We start from the raw sequence: 22,707 nt of genomic DNA on the forward strand, positions 1-22,707 counted from the left end.
CCCTGAACTGGTTGCCAGCCAATCGCACGGCACACATAAACAAACAACCATTTGCACTCACATTCACACCTACGGGCAATTTAGTTTTCAATTAACCTACCATGCATGTTTTTGGGATGTGGGAGGAAACCGGAGTGCCCGGAGAAAACCCACACAAACACGGGGAGAACATGCAAACTCCACACAGGCGGGGCCGGGGATTGAACCCCACTCCTCAGAGCTGTGAGGCTGACGCTCTAACCAGTCGTCCACCGTGCCGCTATATGGGTCATTTTCATATAATTTCATCAATAATGGTAAAGACATGCAAAAAAAAACAAAAAAAAATTATTTTGCCACCTTGGATTTACTGTATACTGTATGGGTAAAGGCACGGTAGCCGACTGGTTGGAGCGTCAGCCTCACAGTTCTGAGGACCCGGGTGAAATCCCCGGCCCCGCCTGTGTGGTGTTTGCACGTTCTCCTGTGTGGGTTTTCTCTGGGCACTCCGGTTTCCTCCCACATCCCAAAAACATGCATTAATTGGAGACTCTAAAATTTCCCGTAGGTGTGACTGTGAGTGCGAATGGTTGTTTGTTTACAAATGTGCCCTGCGATTGGCTGGCAACCAGTTCAGGGTGTACCCCGCCTCCTGCCCGATGACAGCTGGGGTAGGCTCCAGCACGCCCGCCACCCTAGTGGGGAGAAGCGGCTCAGAAAATGGATAGATAGATGGATGTATGGGTAAATGTCTCCCATGCTGAAACAGCCAGGCTTAAAGTCCTATTTTCAAAAAGTTATTGATTTTAAATTTTAGGCATTCATAGAAATGACAATCCTTACGGACAGAGCAAATGGTGGTGGCTCATTGGAAAACACTTCTTACATAACGGTACAGACAAAAGTGCAGAGCAGACAAACAGCTTCATAAAAATCGTGTGAGCTCCAGAATTTCCGTGTTGCCCTTCAAACTCTGCAGATACAAGTTGCATAAATGATCCTAAATGATCCTAACTACTCATTAAACCCATTATACTCTTGTCTTTGTATACAATCGGAATAACGGTAAAGACATACAATAGTTCCGACACTGACAAATTCATACAGATTCATTCATATCTCAGAAATAACACCATTTATTTTGTTATCTGCTGAATTCTGTGAATGTAAAATGGCTGCCTCATCCTGGCAATTCACCTCACAGATCCCTCTGGTGAATTGCAACAGCATAATGAGGTGGCAACGAGTGCCATTAATGGTAAACACTTCTAGAGTCACAAAGATGGACTGTTTGTGAAACAAAAAACAAAAAAAAGCAACTCTGAAGACACATAGATGCATTTGTGTTCGTTTTCATGCAAAAGGCATATGAAGAAATGTGAAAAAACATCCTATCTGTCCAAAAGTGTAATTAGCACCTTCAGAAAACATGCTGCAAATCATGAAACGTCATTTTGGAAATTTAACGGTTAAGACATTTTGGCATTAAAAGTTTGAAAAGTATTACTTTAGAATATCTTTTTTTCTAAGAAACAATTTCAAACATTTTGACTATTTGACAATTTTGATGGACAACAACTGCCAATAATTAAAATACTCATCAGAATCAGAATCAGAATCATTTTTATTTGCCAAGTATGTCCAAAACACACAAGGAATTTGTCTCCGGTAGTTGGAGCCGCTCTAGTACAACAGACAGTCAATTTACAGAACACTTTGGAGACATAAAGACATTGACAAAAAACAATTGTGCAAAAAGATGCAGAGTCCTCTAGCACTTAGAACAGTTCGAATGACTAATATTGCAATAGTCCGGTGCAATGACCATTGTGCAAAGGGCGCTGAGACTTCAAGGAGTGTGTGCGGTTTAATGTGACGAGTAGTGCGATCATCTGGGACAATGTTGGTTGTGCAAATGTTACAGATACTCCTCAATCAGTGTGCAAATGGAGCAGATGCTACTCTGGCATGAGTGGCCAGTATATGCAAATAGTGCAGCATGGAGAGACAACTACAGTGAGTGCACGAGTAATACATAATTGGCCCCACAGAAATGTGACAACGAACTCAAGTCAAAAAATTGTCAGCTTGTTGTAATGGAATTATAGGTTAGGTGTTTAAGAAGTTGATTGCAAGAGGGAATAAGCTGTTGGAATGTCGACTAGTTCTAGTTTGCGTTGATCGGTAGCGCCTACCTGAGGGAAGGAGCTGGAAGAGCTGGTGACCGGGGTGCGGAGGGTCCGAGAGGATTTTGCACGCCCTTGTTTTAGTTCTGGCAGCGTGCAAGTCCTCAATGGTGGGTAGGGGGGTACCGACAATCCTTTCAGCAGTTTTGATTGTCCGTTGCAGTCGGAGTTTGTCCTTTTTTGTAGCAGCACCAATCCAGACTGTGATGGAAGAACACAGGACTGATTCGATGACCGCTGTGTAGAACTGTCTCAGCTGCTCCGGTGGCAGGCCGTGCTTTCTCAGAAGCCGCAGGAAGTACATCCTCTGCTGGGCCTTTTTGAGGACGGAGTTGATGTTGGTCGCCCACTTCAGGTCCTGAGAGATTGTAATTCCCAGGAACTTTAAGGTCTCGACGGTTGACACAAGGCAGCTGGACAACGTGAGGGGCAGCTGTGGCGAAGGATGCCTCCTGAAGTCCACGATCATCTCTACAGTCTTGAGCGTGTTCAGCTCCAGGTTGTGTCGGCCGCACCACAGCTCCAGCCGCTCCGCTTCCTGTCGATATGCAGACTCGTCACCGTCCTTGATGAGGCCGATGACAGTGGTGTCATCTGCAAACTTCAGGAGTTTGACAGTCGGGTTCGCTGAGGTGCAGTCGTTCGTGTAGAGAGAGAAGAGCAGCGGAGAGAGGACACAACCTTGGGGCGCCCCAGTGCTGAAGCTGAGTGTGGATGAGGTGGCCTCCCCCAGCCTGACCTGCTGTGTACTGCCCGTCAGAAAGCTGTAAATCTACTGGCAGATGGCAGGTGAGACGCTGAGCTGGAGAAGCTTGGTTGAAAGGATTTCAGGGATGATGGTGTTGAACGCTGAGCTGAAGTCCACGAACAGGATCCTCGCGTAGGTCGGTGCACTGTCGAGGTGTTCTAGGATGAAGTGCAGTCCCATGTTAACTGCATCATCCGCAGACCTGTTCGCTTGGTAGGCAAACTGCAGGGGGTCCAGCAGGGGACCTGTGACACTCTTGAGGTGGTCCAGCACGAGACGTTCAAAGGACTTCATGACCACAGATGTCAAAGCGACAGGCCTGTAGTCATTCAGACCCGAGATTGCAGGTTTCTTGGGGACTGGACTGATGGTGGAGCATTTGAAACAGGATGGAACTTCGCACATTTCCAAAGATCTATTGAAGATCTGAGTGAAGACTGGAGCGAGCTGGTCCGCGCAGACTTTGAGGCAGGATGGGGACACATGGTCCGGGCCTGCCGCTTTGTTAATCTTCTGTTGTTTGAAGATGCGTCTCACATCCTGTTCATGGATGGTTAACACAGAAGTCAGAGGTGTGGTTGTGGTCGCGGGTGCGGCCGGGTGGGTGTGTGGTGTGAAACTGTCCTTTTCAAATCTGCAGTAGAAGGTATTCAAGTCGTTGGCTAGTGTGCTATTGTTCTCAGCTTGGGGGGATCGTCGCTTGTAATTAGTCAGCGATTGGAATGCATGCCAGACTGATTTAGAGTCGTTTGCGCTAAACTGTTTTTCCAACTTTGCTGCATAGATCCTCTTTGCAATGTTAATTTCTTTAGTCAGCTGGTTTCTAGCTCGATTATACACGGCCCTGTCCCCGCTCTGATATGCGTCCTCCTTAGCTTGGCGAAGCTGCTTAAGTTTAGCAGTGAACCACGGCTTGTTGTTGTTGAATGTGCGAAATGATTTTGTTGGTACACAAACCTCTTCACAGAAACTGATATAGGATGTGACAGTGTCCGTATATTCATCCAGGCTGCCAGCTGAATTTTCAAAGACACTCCAGTCTGTGCAGTCTAAACAGCTTTGAAGTTCCATCTTGGGTTCATTGGTCCACTTTTTGACTGTTTTCACTGTAGGCTTAGCACATTTAAGTTCTTGCCTGTACGTCGGTATTAAGTGAATTAAGCAGTGATCAGTATAGCACGGTATGCGTTTTTTACCGTAGTGTAGCAGTGGTCTAAAGTATTATTTTCTCTGGTAGGACAGTCGATGTGCTGCTTGTATTTAGGAAGTTCGTGGTTGAGTTTAGCTTTGTTAAAGTCCCCGAGAATAATGAGGGGTGAGTCCGGGTGGTTTTTTTTCAATTTCGTTGACTTGTTCGGCGAGCGTTAGCAATGCGGCGTTCGTGTTAGCTTGAGGCGTAATATCATATCAGTAATATGAATTGATTTTCAGAAGGAAATTCAGTGGTCTGCATCTTAACCGCTATTGATCAAATTATATAAAAATTACCCATATCACTCTGAGTAATACATTTAAATTATCTTGTTTGATGTATTTTCTTCATTATTATCATCCCAGAAAATCACAATAATTGCAGCCCTATGCAAGCACATCCACAATATACCATACTAATAGTGTCACTCTCACACATTTTGAACATAATAGTTATTCGAGAATAATGTACGTACGTCACCTTGCATTTAAAGCTGCTAAACTCAAAAGCAACGAGAGCATGAGCACCACCCTCTCACAGTGGATTCTGGCAATTTCTGTCAAGCAGACTTCAGCCTGTCAGAGTCACTCATCTTCAAGACATTTTATGATGGAGCCCCTGGAGGATGTGCACCCATCCTTATACTTTATTCACTTCTCACCCATAACTACACTGGTTTTGTGGAAGCAAGTCAGGAAAGTTGTCCTGAGTCATTCTTTAGTTATGCTGCCATAGACCTAGACTGCCAGTTTTTGCCATTATGCATTGAGCTCCACTCTCCTTTCCATTTCCATGTTCACATCCATGTGAGTTGATGATTTTCAACCAACTCAGCAATTTCTTGAACTTAAATGGACTTTTTGACAAATTTCAATCAGGTTTCCAAACTCATCACAGTACAGAATCTGCTTTCATCAAAGTGCTACATGATATTAGGTTGAATGCTGACTCGGGAAAGGTGTCAATTCTGGTTTTGTTGGACCTCAGTGCGGCTTTTGATACGGTAGATGATAATATACTGCTGAACAGGTAGTAAATGTGTGTAGGACTAAATGGAACAGTCCTTAAATGGTTCCGGTCCTACCTGGAGGAAAGGAGTTATTTTGTAACCACTGGAAGTGTTCAATCTCATCGAATGGCAATGACCTATGGGGTCCCTCAAGGGTCAGTCCCTGGACACCTCCTTTTCAGCTTGATACCCTTGGCTCTTCAGAACTTTAATTTTGACTATCATAGCTATACAGATGACACACAGTTATATCTAGCAGTGTCGCCAGATGACTACAGTTCAATTGAGGTGTTGTGTCACTGTCTAAAACAGATATATAACTGTATGAGCCAACATTTTCTTCAATTAAACCAAACCAAAACAAAACTAAGAAAATTGTGCTTGGCAATGAAGAAAAGAGGATTGCTGTTATGAATACCCAGAGTCACTCTTCAAAAACCAAAGACCAAGTCCAAAACGTTGGTGTACGGATAAATTGATTGATAGATTTGAAACTTCAACTCGCCTATATGAATATATGTACACTGTTACATCCTATAGCAGTTTCTGTGAAGAGGTGTGTGTACCAACAAAGTCATTTTGCACGTTCAATAAAAACAAGATGTGGTTCACTGCCAAACTTAAGCAACTTCGCCAGGCTAAAGAGGACGCCTATCGAAGTGGGGATAGAGCCCTGTACAATTTCGTTAGAAACCAGCTGACTAAAGAAATTAACATCGCAAAGAGAAATTATGCAGTAAAGCTAGAAAAACAGTTTACCGCTAACGACTCTAAATCAGTCTGGTGTGAATTACAATCGCTAACCAATGACAAGCGACCACCCTAAGCAGAGAAAAATAAAGGACTAGCTGACGACCACCAACCACCATCACACCTTTGACTCCCTCCTGCGTTGACCATCCACGAACAGGATGTTGACGTATCTTCAAAAAACAAAAGATCAACAAAGCCGCAGGCCGAGACCATATGTCCCCATCCTGCCTCAAAATCTGCGCTCCAGTCTTCACACAGATCTTCAAAAGACCTCTGGAACTGTGCGAGGTACCATCCTGTTTCAAACGCTCCACCATCATCCCAGTCCCCAAGAAGCCTGCAATCTTGGGTCTGAATGTCTATAGACCTGTTGCCCTGACATCTGTGGTCATGAAGTCCTTTGAACGCTGGACGATCTCAAGAGCGACACAGGTCCCCTACTGGACCCCCTGCAGTTTGCCTACCGAGCAAACAGGTCTGTGGACGACGTAGTCAACGTCGGAATGCATTTCGTCCTAGAACACCTCGACGGCGCAGGGACCTACGTGAGGATCCTGTTGGTGGACTTCAGCTCTGCGTTCAACACCATCATCCCGAAGTCCTATTTTCCAAGCTTCTCCAGCTCAGCGTCTTGTTCATTGTACGCTGTTATAATTGTACTTTTATTTTTTCTCTTTATTTTAGATGTTTTTCTCTATGTTTTAAATGTTTTATAACCTGTTTTTAAAGTTTCAAATGCTTTTAATAATGTAAAGCACAGTTTGGGAACTGAGGGGACTAATTGTTGAAGCTTTGTAGGTGGAATTATTTCCCATTCTTGCTTGATGTACAGCTTCAGCTGTTCAACAGTCAGGGGTCTCCGTTGTCGTATTTTACGCTACATAACGCGCCACACATTTTCAATGGGAGACAGGTCTGGCCTACAGGCAGGCCAGTCTAGTACCCGCACTCTTTTACTACAAAGCCACGCTGTTGTAACACGTGCAGAATGTGGTTTGGCATTGTCTTGCTGAAATAAGCAGGGACGTCCATGAAAAAGACATTGCTTGAATGGCAGCATATGTTTCTCCAAAACCTGTATGTACCTTTCAGCATTAATGATGCCTTCACAGATGTGTAAATTACCCTTGTCATTGGCACTAACACAGCCCCATACCATCACAGATGATGGTAAAACAATTTGAAATGTGGACTCGTCGGACCATAGAACACTTTTCCACTTTGCATCAGTCCATCTTAGATGAACTCGGGTCCAGAGAAGCCGGTGGCGTTTCTGGGTGTTGTTGATAAATGGCTTTTGCTTTCCATTGTAAAGTTTCAAGTTGCACTTACGGATGTAGCGCCAAACTGTATTTACTAACACTTTTTTTCTGAAGAGTTCCTGAGCCCATGTGGTGATATCCTTTATACATTGATACATTGATGTCGCTTTTTGATGCAGTGCCGCCTGAGGGATTGAAGGTCACGGCATTCAATGTTGGTTTTCAGCCTTGCCCTTACATACACTGATTTCTACAGATTTTCTGAATCTTTTGATGATATTATGGACCGTAGATGATGAAATCCCTAAATTCCTTGGAATTGTAAATTGAGGAACATTGTCCTTAAACTGTTCGATTATTTTGTCATGCACTTGTTCACAAAGAGGTGAACCTCGCCCCATCTTTGCTTGTGAATGACTAAGCAATTCAGGGAAGCTCCTTTTCAGAATCAGAATCAGAATCAGAATCAGAATCATCTTTATTTGCCAAGTATGTCCAAAACACACAAGGAATTTGTCTCCGGTAGTTGGAGCCGCTCTAGTACGACAACAGACAGTCAATTTACAGAACACTTACTATATACACAATCATAGCACCCACCTGTTCCCAATGAGCCTGTTCACCTGTGGGATGTTCCAAACAGGTGTTTGATGAGCATTCCTCAACTTTCTCAGTCTTTTTTGCCACCTGTCCCAGCTTTTTTTGGAACGTGTTGCAGCCATAAAATTGGAAGTTAATGATTATTTGCTAAAAACAATAAAGTTGACCACTTTGAACATTGAATATCTTGTCTTTGTAGTGTATTCAATTACATATAGGTTGAACATGATTTGAAATCATTGTATTCTGTTTTTATTCATGTTTAACACAACGTCCCAACTTCATTGGAATTGGGGTTGTACTAATAGATTTAGACAAGTAAGCATTATAATGACTACAGTACAGTCCCCTGAATTTCGAAGCACTCCAGTCCGTATCTTCTTTAGTGTTCAGTTTTTAAAGCCGTCTCAACTTTTTTAGTGTATTTCCACTGCAGGGGTAACAGAGGGGGCGGCACGGTGGACGACTGGTTAGAGCGTCAGCCTCACAGTTCTGAGGACCCGGGTTCAATCCCTGGCCCCGAATGTGTGGAGTTTGCATGTTCTCCCCGTGCCTGCGTGGGTTTTCTCCGGGCACTCCGGTTTCCTCCCACATCCCAAAAACATGCATTAATTGGAGACTCTAAATTGCCCGTAGGTGTGACTGTGTGGGCGAACGGTTGTTTGTTTGTATGTGCCCTGCGATTGGCTGGGAACCAGTTCAGGGTGTACCCCCCCGCCTGCCCGATGACAGCTGGGATAGGCTCCAGCACGCCCGCGACCCTAGTGAGGAGAAGCGGCTCAGAAAATGGATGGGTAACAGAGGGATTTGCTACGAGGGATTTCTTTAATTGTTTTTTTTTTTTTTTTGCAGAGACGATATCAGTTTCAATAACTCTGCACAGAGACTCTTACAGTCCCTTTTTCTTTAGTTGTGTTATGTCAGTTTTGATGATTATCTTGAATGGCTCTCCCATTATACTGTAGTTCTTGAGGCAAAACAGTGGGGACTTTGTGCTAAAGGATTACCTCATTAAGTTCTGACCAACATCCAACAGCTAAAAAGCAGAAAGTTTGATACTCTGCACATAACAGTTAGAAACAACCACAATTAAAGATGAGTTCTCCTACATGATGTTTGCTGAGGTTAACTACAGGTTATGGTATCAGACACAAAAGAATGTTTCAACAGTTTTATCCCATAGGACAGTAGAACAATAAAGGTATGTAGTTAATTATGTTCGTCTCTGTTCTCTTTACTGTATGTTACTATTCATTCCCCTGTGCCTGCTCACTGCCTCATGACTTCACTAAATTGTAAATAACAAATAACCTTCCTTACAAATAACGTCTTTATGGCCCATCCCGAGCATATCTTAATAATAGATTAAAAGAATCAGTTTGATGGAGAATATTAAATAAAAACATATTTATGTGAGCTGCAATCAAAATGAGCTAAAAGTTCTCTAATGTCCTATAATTAATAATCATAATTATGAAAATATGAGTTAAAAACACCATCATGATTTATAAGATTGGAAAAATGGATAAGGTGATGATGAAAAAAACTAATGTTCAAGTTTTATCATCACTACCAGTCCTCCACGTTAACAGGGATATTTGAATTCAACAGCCGTCAATGGTAGTGAATGAGTTAAAACTGAAGTCCACTAATTGTTTTACATGTTTGCATCTTGTATCATTCATGTTGTAGTATCATGCCACCACCAGTGTGTACTGTTTATAAAACACTAAAGACAATTTCAAAAATGTTCAGTGCTACATAAATGTATTGGAACAGCATCCAATGTAAGGCTTTATGCTACAGATACTCTACATTAACAACATGGTAATGCTTTTTAATATTTCTGTAATGTTTAATATACCGATATGTAGAACATTTTTAATCAAAATGATAGTTAGTGTAAGAATTATTGTTATTAGTGAATTTTCTAAATTACTGCTCTACAAAAGTATGTAAAACATAATATAATTTCTCGATTACTGAACAGAAAAAATTAGTTTTAGTTTGGTTGAATGTTATTTTTGAATAATTGATTTTGCAGCGTAGCCTAATGAACATGCTCAAAATTGTGTATTAAAAGGTAAATTCACTTTGAAATTCCCAATTCCTGTTCAAAATATGAAAACACTGAGAGCTCACTAAAATGGAAAGAGTTTGCATTAAATTGCTTCAAAATACTGGATGATCTTTTTGTTGAAAGTGGTCTATGGTAATAAATGAATTTTTATTTTAATACTTCATATTGCTCAATTAGGTTAAAGGTTTGAGAGGTGTACGCAAATGCAATAACTTACCACTTTATATTATGGGCAAGCAAATCTAAACATCTTTATCATGCCTTATCAATTTGTCTACATTGTATTGGCAGGGGGCACCACGGTGGCCGACTGGTTAGAGCGTCACAGTTCTGAGGTGCGGGGTTCAATCCCCGGCCCCGCCTGTGTGGAGCTTGCATGTTCTCCCTGTGCCTGCGTGGGTTTTCTCCGGGCACTCCGGTTTCCTCCCACATTCCAAAAAACATGCATGCATGCATTGGAGACTTTAAATTGCCCGTAGGTGTGACTGTGAGTGCGAATGGTTGTTTGTTTGTATGTGCCCTGCAATTGGCTGGCAACCGGTTCAGGGTGTACCCCGCCTCCTGCCCGATGAAAGCTGGGATAGGCTCCAGCATGCCCGCGACCCTAGTGAGGAGAAGCGGCTCAGAAAATGGATGGATGGATGGATGGATGTATTGGCAGGGCTCGAATAATGATGGTAAATACTTGTGCAAAAAAATAAATTATAGCTTTATTTTATTTTATAAAACAGAAAAAAATACATCCATTAGAATATCACCACCACAAATGGCTAGTATTGGCCAGTGTGTTGCTGGCAGATAGAGATGAAATGAGTACTTAAATAGCATTATCTTGTCATCAAAATGGATTATCGTAAAGTAATAAAAGAATTGAGTGAAGCCTGAAACCGAATCCACAGACGCTGCAATGAATGATGAGTTGAATACCACTAAACCCCCTGAATAAAATGAATGAATGCTTTTTAGTCTTTGGATTCCAGATCAGCTAATGTGTGAAGTTGCCTGACTATCCTGAGGGTAGAGGGATATCTGGGGAAGTTCATTTCAGCAAGCCAGACAAAGTGAGTCTCAAGATTAATTGGGAATTAGGTGAGGCTTAATCAAAGAAGTGATTAGCATTTGCACTAATCCGTGGGAGTGTAATACATTTGTAATTCACTACACAAGCACTTGCACTGTGTATTGCTGGTCCCCTCTCCAAAGTTGTGTGTCTTTTGAAGGGGGATTCCTCACATCTGTAGTATTGCTGCTGAAACACACTGACTGGCATGTCAATGTGCTCATGTGTATATAAAAGCACCAGTGGAGCTGCTTTAGTAATCAGCCTTTAATAAAATCCAAATGAGTAAGTCTCAATGAACCATCTTATATGCTCCTTCAGGGAGGTACATATTTCTCTGTATAGCTGTGGTAGCTCGAACTTCATAGACAAATATATGTCTGTTTTGTGTTTACAGCCCTATGCATGTAGAATGTGATGATGTAGGATAATGACTAAATGTTTGATAAAACCACCCCTCAATATATAAGTATCATTACAATATATATATATATATATATATATATATATATATATATATATATATAGAGAGAGAGAGAGAGAGAGAGAGAGAGAGAGAGAGAGAGAAAGAGAGAGAGTGGGTATGTACGTATTAAATTAACTAAATATATTGAAAGAGATGTTACATTAGGTATCAAGTCACAGACACTCACACGCACGCACGCACATACACTCACATAAATGTAAATGCACACAAACACACACATACATACACTATATTGCCAAAAGTATTCGCTCACCTGCCCTGACTCACATATGAATTTAAGTGACATTCCATTCCTAATCCATATGGTTTATTATTATGTTGGTCTACCCTTTGCAGCTGTAAGAACTTTGACTCTTGTGGGAAGGGTTTCAACAAGGTTTAGGAGTGAGTTTATGGAAATTATTTCCCATATTTCCAGGAGTGCATTTGTGAGGTCCACACACTGATGTTGGACGAGAAGGCCTGGCTCACTGTCCACTCGAAATCAACCCAAAGGTGTTCTATTGGGTTGAGGGCAGGACTCTGTGCAGGTCAATCAAGTTCATCCATTCCAATTCTCTCATCCATGTCTTTATTGACCTTGCTTTGTGCACTGGTGTACAGACATGTTGGAACAGGAAGGGGTTATCCCCAAACTATTTGACTGTCCAAAATCTCTTGGTATGCTGAAGCATTTAGAGTTCCTTTCACTGGAGCTAAGGGGCTAATATTTTGGACATTTCCAACTTTGTGGAAACAGTTTGCAGATGGGCCCTTCCTGTTCCAACATGACTGTGTATAAGTGCACAAATCAAGGTCCATATAGACATGGATGAGAGAGTTTGATGTGGAGGAACTAGACTGGCCTGCATAATCCTGACCTCAACTCTGTAGAACACTTTTGGATGAATTAGAGCGGAAACTGAGAGCCAGGCCTTCTCGTCCAACATCAGTGTGTAACCTTACAAATGTGCTTCTGGAAAAATTGTCATAAATTTCCATAAACACACTCCTAGACCTTGTGGAAAACCTTCTCAGAAGAGTTTAAGCTTTAATAACTGCAGAGGGGGGACAGATGTCATATTAAACATCCCATTCTTATTGGATTAAGAATGGGATGTCACATAAATTAATATCTGAGTCAAGGCAGGTGAGCAAATACTTTTGGCAATATAGTATATATACAGGTGTGTGTGTCTGTGTGTGTGTGTGTGTGTAAATGCCAGATTGTGAGGCAGAAATGAGGTTTTTAGGGCAGAAATGGGCAGTGGAAAGCCTTTATCAGAGTATTGTTAAAATGTCTTCCCTGGGGGTTGGAATGAGTGTGAGCTCGTTCCTTAAACTATGAGTCGGGATGAGCACCCCGGCCCCCCGGTAAAGCCCTCATTATCCAACTACCATAACAACATAAAACATTAGGGCCTCAATTTCGTATCAGCATGAGGGAAGGCAAGTCAGTTGGCGAAATACAGTAAAGGTGAGCACATGAATATGAGAAGACTTTCTGTTCTTAGTCTAACTGTGGGGTTCCTTTCAAAGGGCAACTGCACAATGAAGAATAAACAGTGATACAGCTGCTTCAGTTTAATCTTCATGAATTATTTTCTATTCAAAATTGTATACTTAGCCACTTTAAACAATGATGTAGACAGTCTCAGCTAGTCAAGACAACTGTTGTGTGGAAACAGAGTGGGGGAGTGGACACTCTACATAAACTTGCTGGTCACAACAGCAGATTTACCAGCATAATGTCTGTTCATCCATCCATCCACAGACCTGCCAACAGAACAATTTGTCAAAATTTGTCTGAATTTCCATCCATCCATCTATTTTCAACACCACCTATCCTGGTTAGGGTCGCAGGGTGCTGGAGCCTATCCCAGCTGACTTCTGGCGAAAGGTGGACTACACCCTGAACTGGTCGCCAGTCAGTCGCAGGGCACATATAGACACGGACAACCATTCGCACTCACATTCACACCGTCACTGAGTGGGAACTGAACCCACACTGCCCCCACCAAAGTCAGGCGAGTGTACCACTACACCATCAGTGACATTCTATTAAATCAGATAAATCAGATCTCAAAAGTCAATTAAAGCTCAGCACTTGCAAACATACAAATAATATTTCTGATTGATTGAATTGGGTAGTTTATGCATGGACAATAGTTTAGCATTGTAAGTTTGTGAATGTACTTATATAAATGTCTTCTCTTGCATGCTATTTGTATTATATATTTCTATTTTCCTATATCCACTCTTGCTACTGAAGTAATGGAAATGTCCTCATTATGGTTATCTTATCGTACATTACAAATATTTATAATTAATCATAATAAATATTATACATAATAAAATTATTAAATAATAATAATAATATACTTTTAACCTGACCCCGTTCTCAGATGACATCTCCAGTGATGTATTAATTCAGTTCTGGTTCAGAGGCCGTGAATAATTTTCCATTTATATCTCCAGACACGTATTAATTGGCTTGTTATTTCGTTGTTCAAACTTGGTTCTACGTGGTTCCAGCCGGACCTAAGTGTACTGTATCGCCAGAAACTTATTTCGGTGTTTTGCTACTTCATGACATGATAGCTTAGTAATTAGCATCATGCTTTTCCTTCTTTTCCTACCCACTCCTCGCCCTCCCTTTGTGATAACATAAATGATAAGTCTAAGAAGTATGGTAGGAAGTGTAGTTTACTCGCTAGCACAGAGATGATGATTAGTGACTTACAATGCATTTGACACTGGAAGCAAAGAGAACTTTCGCTTCTGCGGCTTGGCAGCAAGGGGCGTAATAAAATAGCAATAATGCATCGCAAATAAATAGCAATATAATAGCAAGCCTCCGAGCAGCTTTTTCTTTTCTCTTTTTTGAACAATGTAGTATTTATCCATCCATCCATTTTCTGAGCCGCTTCTCCTCACTAGGGTCGCGGGCGTGCTGGAGCCTATCCCAGCTGTCATCGGGCAGGAGGCGGGGTACACCCTGAACTGGTTGCCAGCCAATCGCAGGGCACATACAAACAGACAACCATTCGCACTCACATGCATACCTATGGGCAATTTAGACTCTCCTATTTATGCATGTTTTTGGGATGTGGGAGGAAACCGGAGTGCCCGGAGAAAACCCACGCGGGCACGGGGAGAACATGCAAACTCCACACAGGCGGGTCCGGGGATTGAACCTGGGTCCTCAGAACTGTGAGGCTGACGCTCTAACCAGTCGGCGACCGTGCCTGTAGTATTTATTTTTCATCAAAATCATTTCCTAAATTTTTATCACGGGGGCCGGCCACAGCGCCGTACTGTTCGGTAATGTTGGACGCTGGATTTTTTCCCCCCCGAATATCCGGAACAATCTGTGTTATGGCCGTAATGAGTCAGCGCTCAGTGATTTCATCCATCCATTTTCTGTACCGCTTATCCTCACTAGGGTCGTGGGCCTGCTGGAGCCTATCCCAGCTGTCATCGGGCAGGAGGCGGGGTACACCCTGAACTGGTTGCCAGCCAATCGCAGGGCACATACAAACAGACAACCATTCGCACTCACAGTCATGCCTACGGGCAATTTAGAGTCTCCAATTAATGCATGTTTTTGGGATGTGGGAGGAAACCGGAGTGCACATCCACGAGTGATCGTGCGTGGCTGGGGATAGGTTTTATTGAGGTCTGCGTACACATTAAAGTCACCTGCGGTTATCGCCAGCTCATCCTGTAATTCATGACGGTTATCTCTTGCCACTTCGGCCAAGTGACGATGCTCGAGTCAGCACGGATCGTTCTCTCCATGCATGCGAGACCGTCATTGCCCCTCCCTTAAAGGGAATGAATGAATTAAGCAGCTTTGATTAGAGGCGAATAAAGTCGGTTATGTTTACGCCCACCGGCGCAGACGGCCCCTTTTGTGCTGCGTACGTCTGAGAGATTTCGGCAAACCAGTGACTGAAGGGTAGCTTGTTCGAATCCAGGCTCCGACTGTTCGCATGTCGAAGTGTCCTTGGGCAAGACATTGAACCCTAATTTGGGTTCAATGGCTGCTTGCATGGCAACAACCATCCATTGGTGTATGAATCTGTGTTTGAATGGGTGAATGTGAGGCTTTGTAAAGTGCTTTGGGCACTGTGATTGTGTAGATAAAGTGCTGTATAAGTGCAGTCCAGTTACCATTTACAATGTGGAAGGAACCTCATTAGAGTTGGTGAAAACTCCAAATATGATGGGGAATCTGATGAGAGATGTCCGTATCACCTGCAGCCGTGACACTCGGATTATTAGGAAGGAAAAGGGAAAGCTAAAGTGACATCCCTTGGTGCCTGTCAAACTCATCTGTCATTGGAAAAACGTCTGTTTGGCCAGGATATTGTGAGCAGCACTATATCCTTGCCTCATTACTTGGCTTCTAAAGCCACTGGAAGGAAACTATTTCGAATTCTCCTATCCATTCATTGCTTGCCAGCTATTGTTCTCGAACATTGTTAAATGTATCTAAAAACAGGCAGTCAATCTAGTACACTTCACTTGATTGATTAAAACATCAGTGGAATTTTCTTTCTTATTACTATCATAATATACATTGTTTATCACTCCAAAATGAAAGATTGCCCAAAACCAGACTGCATTATCAAATTGCTTTGCTTATTTCCACCATATGGGACTTTAGTTATCATGTTTGCCTGATCAGCACTTTGTAACAAATGCAAATTGTGATTGGGAAAGCATTTCGTCCTTTATTTGAGCCACCTATTTATTCATTCATTAATTCATTTTCCATACCGTTTATCCTCACTAGAGTCACAGGCGTGCTGAAGCCTATCCCAGCTATCTGTGGGCGAAAGGCAGAGTACAGCCAATCGCAGGGCACATAGAAACAAACAGCCATTCGCACTCACATTCACACCAAGGCCAATTTAGAGTCCTCAATTAACCTACCATGCCTGTTTTTGGGATGTGGGAGGAAACTGGTTTACCCAGAGAAAACCCACGCAAGCACGGAGAAAACATGCAAACTCCACACAGGCGAGGCCAGATTTGAACCCTCAGAATCCTCAGAACTGTGAGGTGGATGGCCTAACCAGTCGTCCACCGTGCCACCCACACACACAAAAAAATTGGGGGGTACTAAACATGAATATCTTTCGTGTTCTAATAACTGACCAAGACAACAAGATAAGAGACAACAGAAAAGGGCAGGACAGGATAATGTGGGAAAATGAGCAAGGCAGTGCTACTGAAGAGTGGTGCGTTGGGATTATTTTTTAGTGTCTAAACACCTGTAAGAACCTGTGAGTTAATACGTTAGTGTAACCTGTGTTGTTGTTAGTGATCCCAGCGCAAGTAATTAAAGCTTATTGTGTGTCTATCGAACTTATTAGTGAAAGAACACCATATTATGTGCATGTTCGTCAACTGGTGTACAGAGTTGCTGAGCCGGCACATCGAAGAAGGGTATGTTTGTGAAATATATTTTCTAGTGTTATATACTCTATGACAAGATTTTGCCATTGATTAATGTTGACTGCTTGTTTATTTTTCCAGTTTAATAGTATTGTTTTTTTAGCGATAGCGAGAATTACAACGATTGGTTGAGCATGTTTATTTGGATGATCTATACCTTTTATATCACCCAGCAGACAAAGATTAGGAGAAATCGGAATCCTACAGTTCAAAACTGAGGAAAGTTTCTGTGTAACTAGTGGCCAGAAGCGCTGTACGGGTGTATAATGCCAAAGAGCATGCAAATAAGTGTCTGGAGTGTTTTGAGTACAATGAGTATATGTTTGATTTTAATAGCCCATTTTATGCATACTATATTGTGTAACATGTGATCTATGGAGTACTTTGAACTGGATTTGCTGTAAATTATAGTTTTTTGTCATTGAGAATCTACAGATTTGTGCCCAGTAATCAATGTCAGAAGACACTGAGATGCCTTTTTCCCATTTTGGTACTGGTAAGTGTATTAAATTCGAATTTTAGATTAATTTGAATACTTTTGAAAGGAGTATTTTGTATTGTGGAAGTAGTTCTTCTATTTTCTGAACAAAAGCAGGTAGTTCTAAAGTATTCACGTGTGTTGAGAGTCATTTTAGGATTGTTTCTAACTTTATAGTATTGAAGGAAGTTACCACCTCTAATTTGAAATTCTTGGAATAAGCTTTCACATGACATGAATACATTATTTTTGAAAAAGTGATGTAGGCGGTCAATTCCACTTTGTTCCCATGTGCTGCAGTAAAGGGGTATTCTGTTCATCTCAAAATCGGGTTTGTGTCAGATTGGGGAGGAATGATATGGTGCTTAATGAGATTGCGTGGTTTCTAGACTTTTCCACCAAGATGATAAAGTGGCAGCAATAATTGGATTCTTAAAACAATTGTGGCGTTTCAGACTTGTGCTGATAAATGAGCGGTCTGAAAGTTTGGTGCTATTGCAGTCTAGCTGTTCTAGTTATTTATCGACAGTATAAAGTGAGGCGGCAGTAGTGCATCTGTAAGGATTTCGTAAGGTTTTAGAGCCCGAGGGTCACAGTTTAAGACCTGTTTCGGACAAAATGTAAATATGGCAATTAGTTGTTCGAAAGGCCACATGCTACTGTTGAGCACTGAGATTAGTCTTTCTTCACAGATGATAAATAAATATATGGCTGCACATTTTGGGTGCAATCCATTGCTTAAAGGGTTACAGCACTGCAACATAGATGCTACTTAGCATTAGCACTAAGCTAGCGGATTGAAAGGCTAAGCTATGTGGTTGTTATAAAAGGCAAATTCTCTTTGTTTTATGTTTAGTTTGACAGGAGAATTCAACTGTGAGTGGCAAAAAACAGCTTGCAGCTTCTGTTTTGAGGAATTGTTCACAAGTGCTGCCCATTGTGAAGTGAGTTGAGTTGAGCTCACTGACACCATACTTCGCCTGTATCTCAAGTTTGCACTCGCAGGTCAAAGCATTCATTCATTCATCTTCCATTCTGCTTCTCCTCACGAGGGTCGCGGGCGCGCTGGAGCCTATCCCAGCTATCTTCGGGCGATAGGCGGGGAAAACCCTGAACTAGTTGCCAGCCAATCGCAGGGCACATAGAAACAAACAACCATTCGCACTCATATTCACACCTACGGGCAATTTAGAGTAACCTACCTTGCATGTTTTTGGGATGTGGGAGGAAACCGGAGTACCCGGAGAAAACCCACACAGGCACGGGGGGAACATGCAAACTCCACACAGGCGGGGCCGGGATATGAACCCTGGTCCTCAGAACTGTGAGGCGGATGTGCTAACCAGTCGACTACCGTGCCGCCCATTTCAAAGCAAATAAATTAATAAAAAAATGAAGAAAAAAAAAAAAAGGCTTGTACCTCCAAAAACTCATAAGTCAAGTCACTCGTCTCTTAATTAAGGCACCATTGTATAAATGCATGTACGCACACACACACACGCAGCAGTACTGAAAGAACATCAGTGCAGAAGTGGCATGTCAGATATTGTGTGATTGCATATAGCTTGTTTGCATGCACGTGTCCCCGTTTCCTCTGTGCTTCACATTCAAGTCTCTCCACAAAGCTGGTTTTGTTGGAAGACAAAGATGCAGCCCTCCCATCTGGTTACAAATTAATTCCAATAGAAATAGAGGCCATGATTTATGTTCCCCACCACCCATGCTTTTCTATCATTCCGTCACTTAAAACAGGAGAGGCGACACTGTGATTAAGAGTCTTGACGTGAAGCGCTTTCTAGTGAATACAGTGGGCGGATGAATGACATGGAAGGCTTAGGCTTTGGAGGAAGTTTTTGTGTGTTTGTCTATATTTCTTTAACACATACACATAAAAACAGGACTGCAACCAGAACAAATATGGTATTCAGGCAAGCTCAGTTCCTTTATGGGAGGGATAGAACCTATCCTTGCAGATTTAGGATGAAAGTCACCCTGGTTGAGCACTAATTTCAAGACTAAAGGCCTTTTCACACTGCACTTGGCGATGCGATTGACGCCTGCGACTTTCCCATTCATTGTCTCTGTTCTGAGGGAGGACAGCGCGTTTTGCCGTCTCACTCCGCGGGTCGACAATATACAGGGCGGCTGACGCTCCGCGGGGCGTCTTCAAATAGAAAGATCTATTTCGAGAGCGCTATCACGGGGACGTCAGGATGGTCCTCCACTGGGAGAGGGGCTGGCGGAGTGATTTCCATGTGCTTTTTTTGGCACTTGTACTGGGGAAACGAACAAGCCTACACTCTCCGAGGTTCCGACGAGCCATTACTATGGGGTGCAGCCATTTCCTTTTTTGTCTGCAACTTGTCTCCTTCTCCTCCTCCTTAAAATGACCAACACCAAGGCTTTCTTTTGCAAAAAAGACAGATACATCTTGCCGAAGTTGCCGAGGTGTGGTCTACTTCTCCAGCGGGAAAACTTACCTGTTACTTCCTGGTAGGTGTCTATGTCAGCACTTCCGAATTTGGGTACCCTGCACCGGGGCACTTTGGTCGTTGTCGCTATGACGTGCGGTACTTTCACACTGACCAAGCGCGGTGTGAAAAGGCCTTAACACGTAACCATTCGCACTTGCATAAGCAAAAGAAAGTTCTAACCAGATACTAGAAATAGTACTTGTCCAGCCACGGTTCTGAGATTTTGGAGCGTGAAAATACAAGTTTTGTACAGCGGGTATCAGAGTTAATGAAAATGACACTGTTACCATTACCATGTAAAAGCTTAAAAAAAATACAATCTGTAAAAACTGAGGAAATGCAAGGAGGTACAGTGCAACCTCATTTCACAAACTTAATTTATTAGGAGACTCTATTCTTGAAGCGCAGTGTTCACGATCTGAGCAATTTTTGCCAATTAAGATGAATAAAAATAGAATCAATCTGTTCCAGCTCTAGAACTAAATCGCCTTCACGCCCAGCTATTAGCAGACAGTGGGGCCCCCGGTCAACACGCAGTTGAGAACACCAAGTTGGGAGCTTCCAGTTAAGTCGCTGGACCCCGCCAGAGCTGGGCTGTATTTCGCAGGGACCGGGCCAGAACGCTAATATCAAAAATCGGATAATTAACGGCCATGATAACTGCATTCGAATATATATATATATATATACTGTATACTGCGATTGGCTGGCAACCAGTTCAGGGTGTACCCCGCCTCCTGCCCGATGGCAGCTGGGATAGGCTCCAGCACGCCCGTGACCTTAGTGAGGAGAATCGGCTCAGAAAATGGATGGATGGATATACTGTATATATACTGTACAGTTGTATCTAGTGTTGAGTTCAGTATTTTCTGCCACTTATCCAGTTCTGAGTCACTGATGGTGAGTTTGCTCGCCTGACTTACATTCATGCACCGGAGGATCAGTTCCCAATCAGTGATTGTGTGACTCTGAGTATTAACAGTTGTTTGTCTCTACATGTGCCCTATGGTTGACTGGCGACCAATCCAGGGTATAGTCTGCCTTTTGCCATAAGTCATCTTGGGTAGGCTCCAGTTCACCATGAACCTGAATATGACAAACATCATAGAAAATTAATGGATGGATTATTTAGGGTTGTGGGGGAGGTGGAGCCTATCCATCTTACTTGGGGCAAAAGGCTGGGCACACCATCATCGGCTCAATGTTGAGATGTGTGTTTGTATTTCAACCATGACTTAATTGAATATGCGGTGGCGTGACCCCCTTGGGACGCTATGAGTAAACAGATGTTAGTGGAAGTGTAACATGGAACTGATTGGATGGTCATGAATATTTAAATTTTAATAATGCTCCTTATGCCTCATGTCAGTCACAACAGATAATTTCATGACTGTGGATGATGGTGCAGTTTATCATCAGACATTTGCATAATTGAACAATTCATTTTGATTATGTCCATCATTTGTTATGTTTTTTAATATGTTTAACTGGAAGGTAATTATCCATCCATCCATTTTCTGAGCCGTTTCTCCTCACTAGGGTCGCGGGCGTGCTGGAGCCTATCCCAGCTGTCATCGGGCAGGAGGCGGGGTACACCCTGAACTGGTTGCCAGCCAATCACAGGGCACATACAAACAAACAACCGTTTGCCCACACAGTCACACCTACGGGCAATTTAGAGTCTCCAATTAATGCATGTTTTTGGGATGTGGGAGGAAATCGGAGTGCCCGGAGAAAACCACGCAGGCACGGGGAGAACATGCAAACTCCACACAGGGGGGGCCGGGGATTGATCCCGGGTCCTCAGAACTGTGAGGCTGACGCCCTAACCAGTCGGCCACCGTGCCGCCGGAAGGTAATTAGATATCCCTAAATATTATGTTTTTATATAAAATAGCAACTGTGAATTTCAATCTAGCCAACATCAGTAAAGACACAAACTACTACATTATTCTTCGTTTTTACACACATTTTCTATTACAATAATAAACTGTGGATGTTGGACAGCTCAATCAGGAAACCAAGTCTTATTTGAGAAAAGGGTATTTTGGCCGCCACCCTAAACCTCCAGACTCTTGATTTTTAATTATAGATTTAAGTGCCAGTTCTAAAATGGCTTTGTCTCCAGTGCCAACATTCCATATTCCTTTTTACCCATCTTTGATTTTTTTTTCAATAAATGAGCCAGAAAGTCTATCATTATGACTTTATCCAAGTGCAAATCAAATTTTGCCTTAACCCTAACACCCACTCCCGATGTAACAGCATATTTTTACCTCTTGTACCAAGCCAATATAAATCATTCAATACAATATGTACATTCATGAAGCAGTAAATGTACGATCCCATCTATGCCAATAAAGTGTATCAATGACAGCGAGCAACATTTTTTTTCCCCTTTAAACATTGAATACAACACATTATTAGTTAATGATTGTATTCATATTTATTGTATTTTACAGAACTGGGTGAATTAGATGTGCTAATGTCAGTGTTTGAGTATGCAGAGGGGTTTCTCATTCTCGTTTTAAGTTGTAATTGCATTTATAGAGTTTCTCAGCAGCTCAGAGCTGATTTATGAGGCCTGCCACAGCTCAGTTAACAAGGGCAATAAATCCTCACCTTCACTGTGCTCTTGTTCATCACCTAGGGACAAGCACACCGAGTTAACTACTGTGTCTTGGTATGTCATAAAGATTGTATTAGTGTACAACTGTGCACTGCAATACAGGTGTGCACTCTAATAGAGGGGTATTATACCGTATTTTCATGACCACAAGGCGCACTTAAAAGATTATAATTTTCTCCAAAATGGACGGGGCGCCTTATAATGTGGCGCGCCTTATGTGTGCACCGCGTTCCAAAATCTGTAAATGTTGTTGTGTGACTTTGATGAGCGCTCCGCTTGACTGACTGGGAGCATTTCCTGCCGACACGCTGCTTACATCGAGGAA

At 42.4% G+C, this 22,707-nt stretch overlaps 1 protein-coding gene across 7 annotated transcripts in view; it reads right to left on the bottom strand.

Annotated features, from left to right (window-relative positions):
- fat3a (FAT atypical cadherin 3a) overlaps positions 1 to 22,707 on the bottom strand; it is a 182,085-nt gene that overhangs the window by 76,587 nt on the left and 82,791 nt on the right. The window lies entirely within an intron of this gene.

This window comes from Phycodurus eques, chromosome 7 (assembly GCF_024500275.1).
Source record: "Phycodurus eques isolate BA_2022a chromosome 7, UOR_Pequ_1.1, whole genome shotgun sequence".
Classification (NCBI taxonomy): domain Eukaryota; kingdom Metazoa; phylum Chordata; class Actinopteri; order Syngnathiformes; family Syngnathidae; genus Phycodurus; species Phycodurus eques.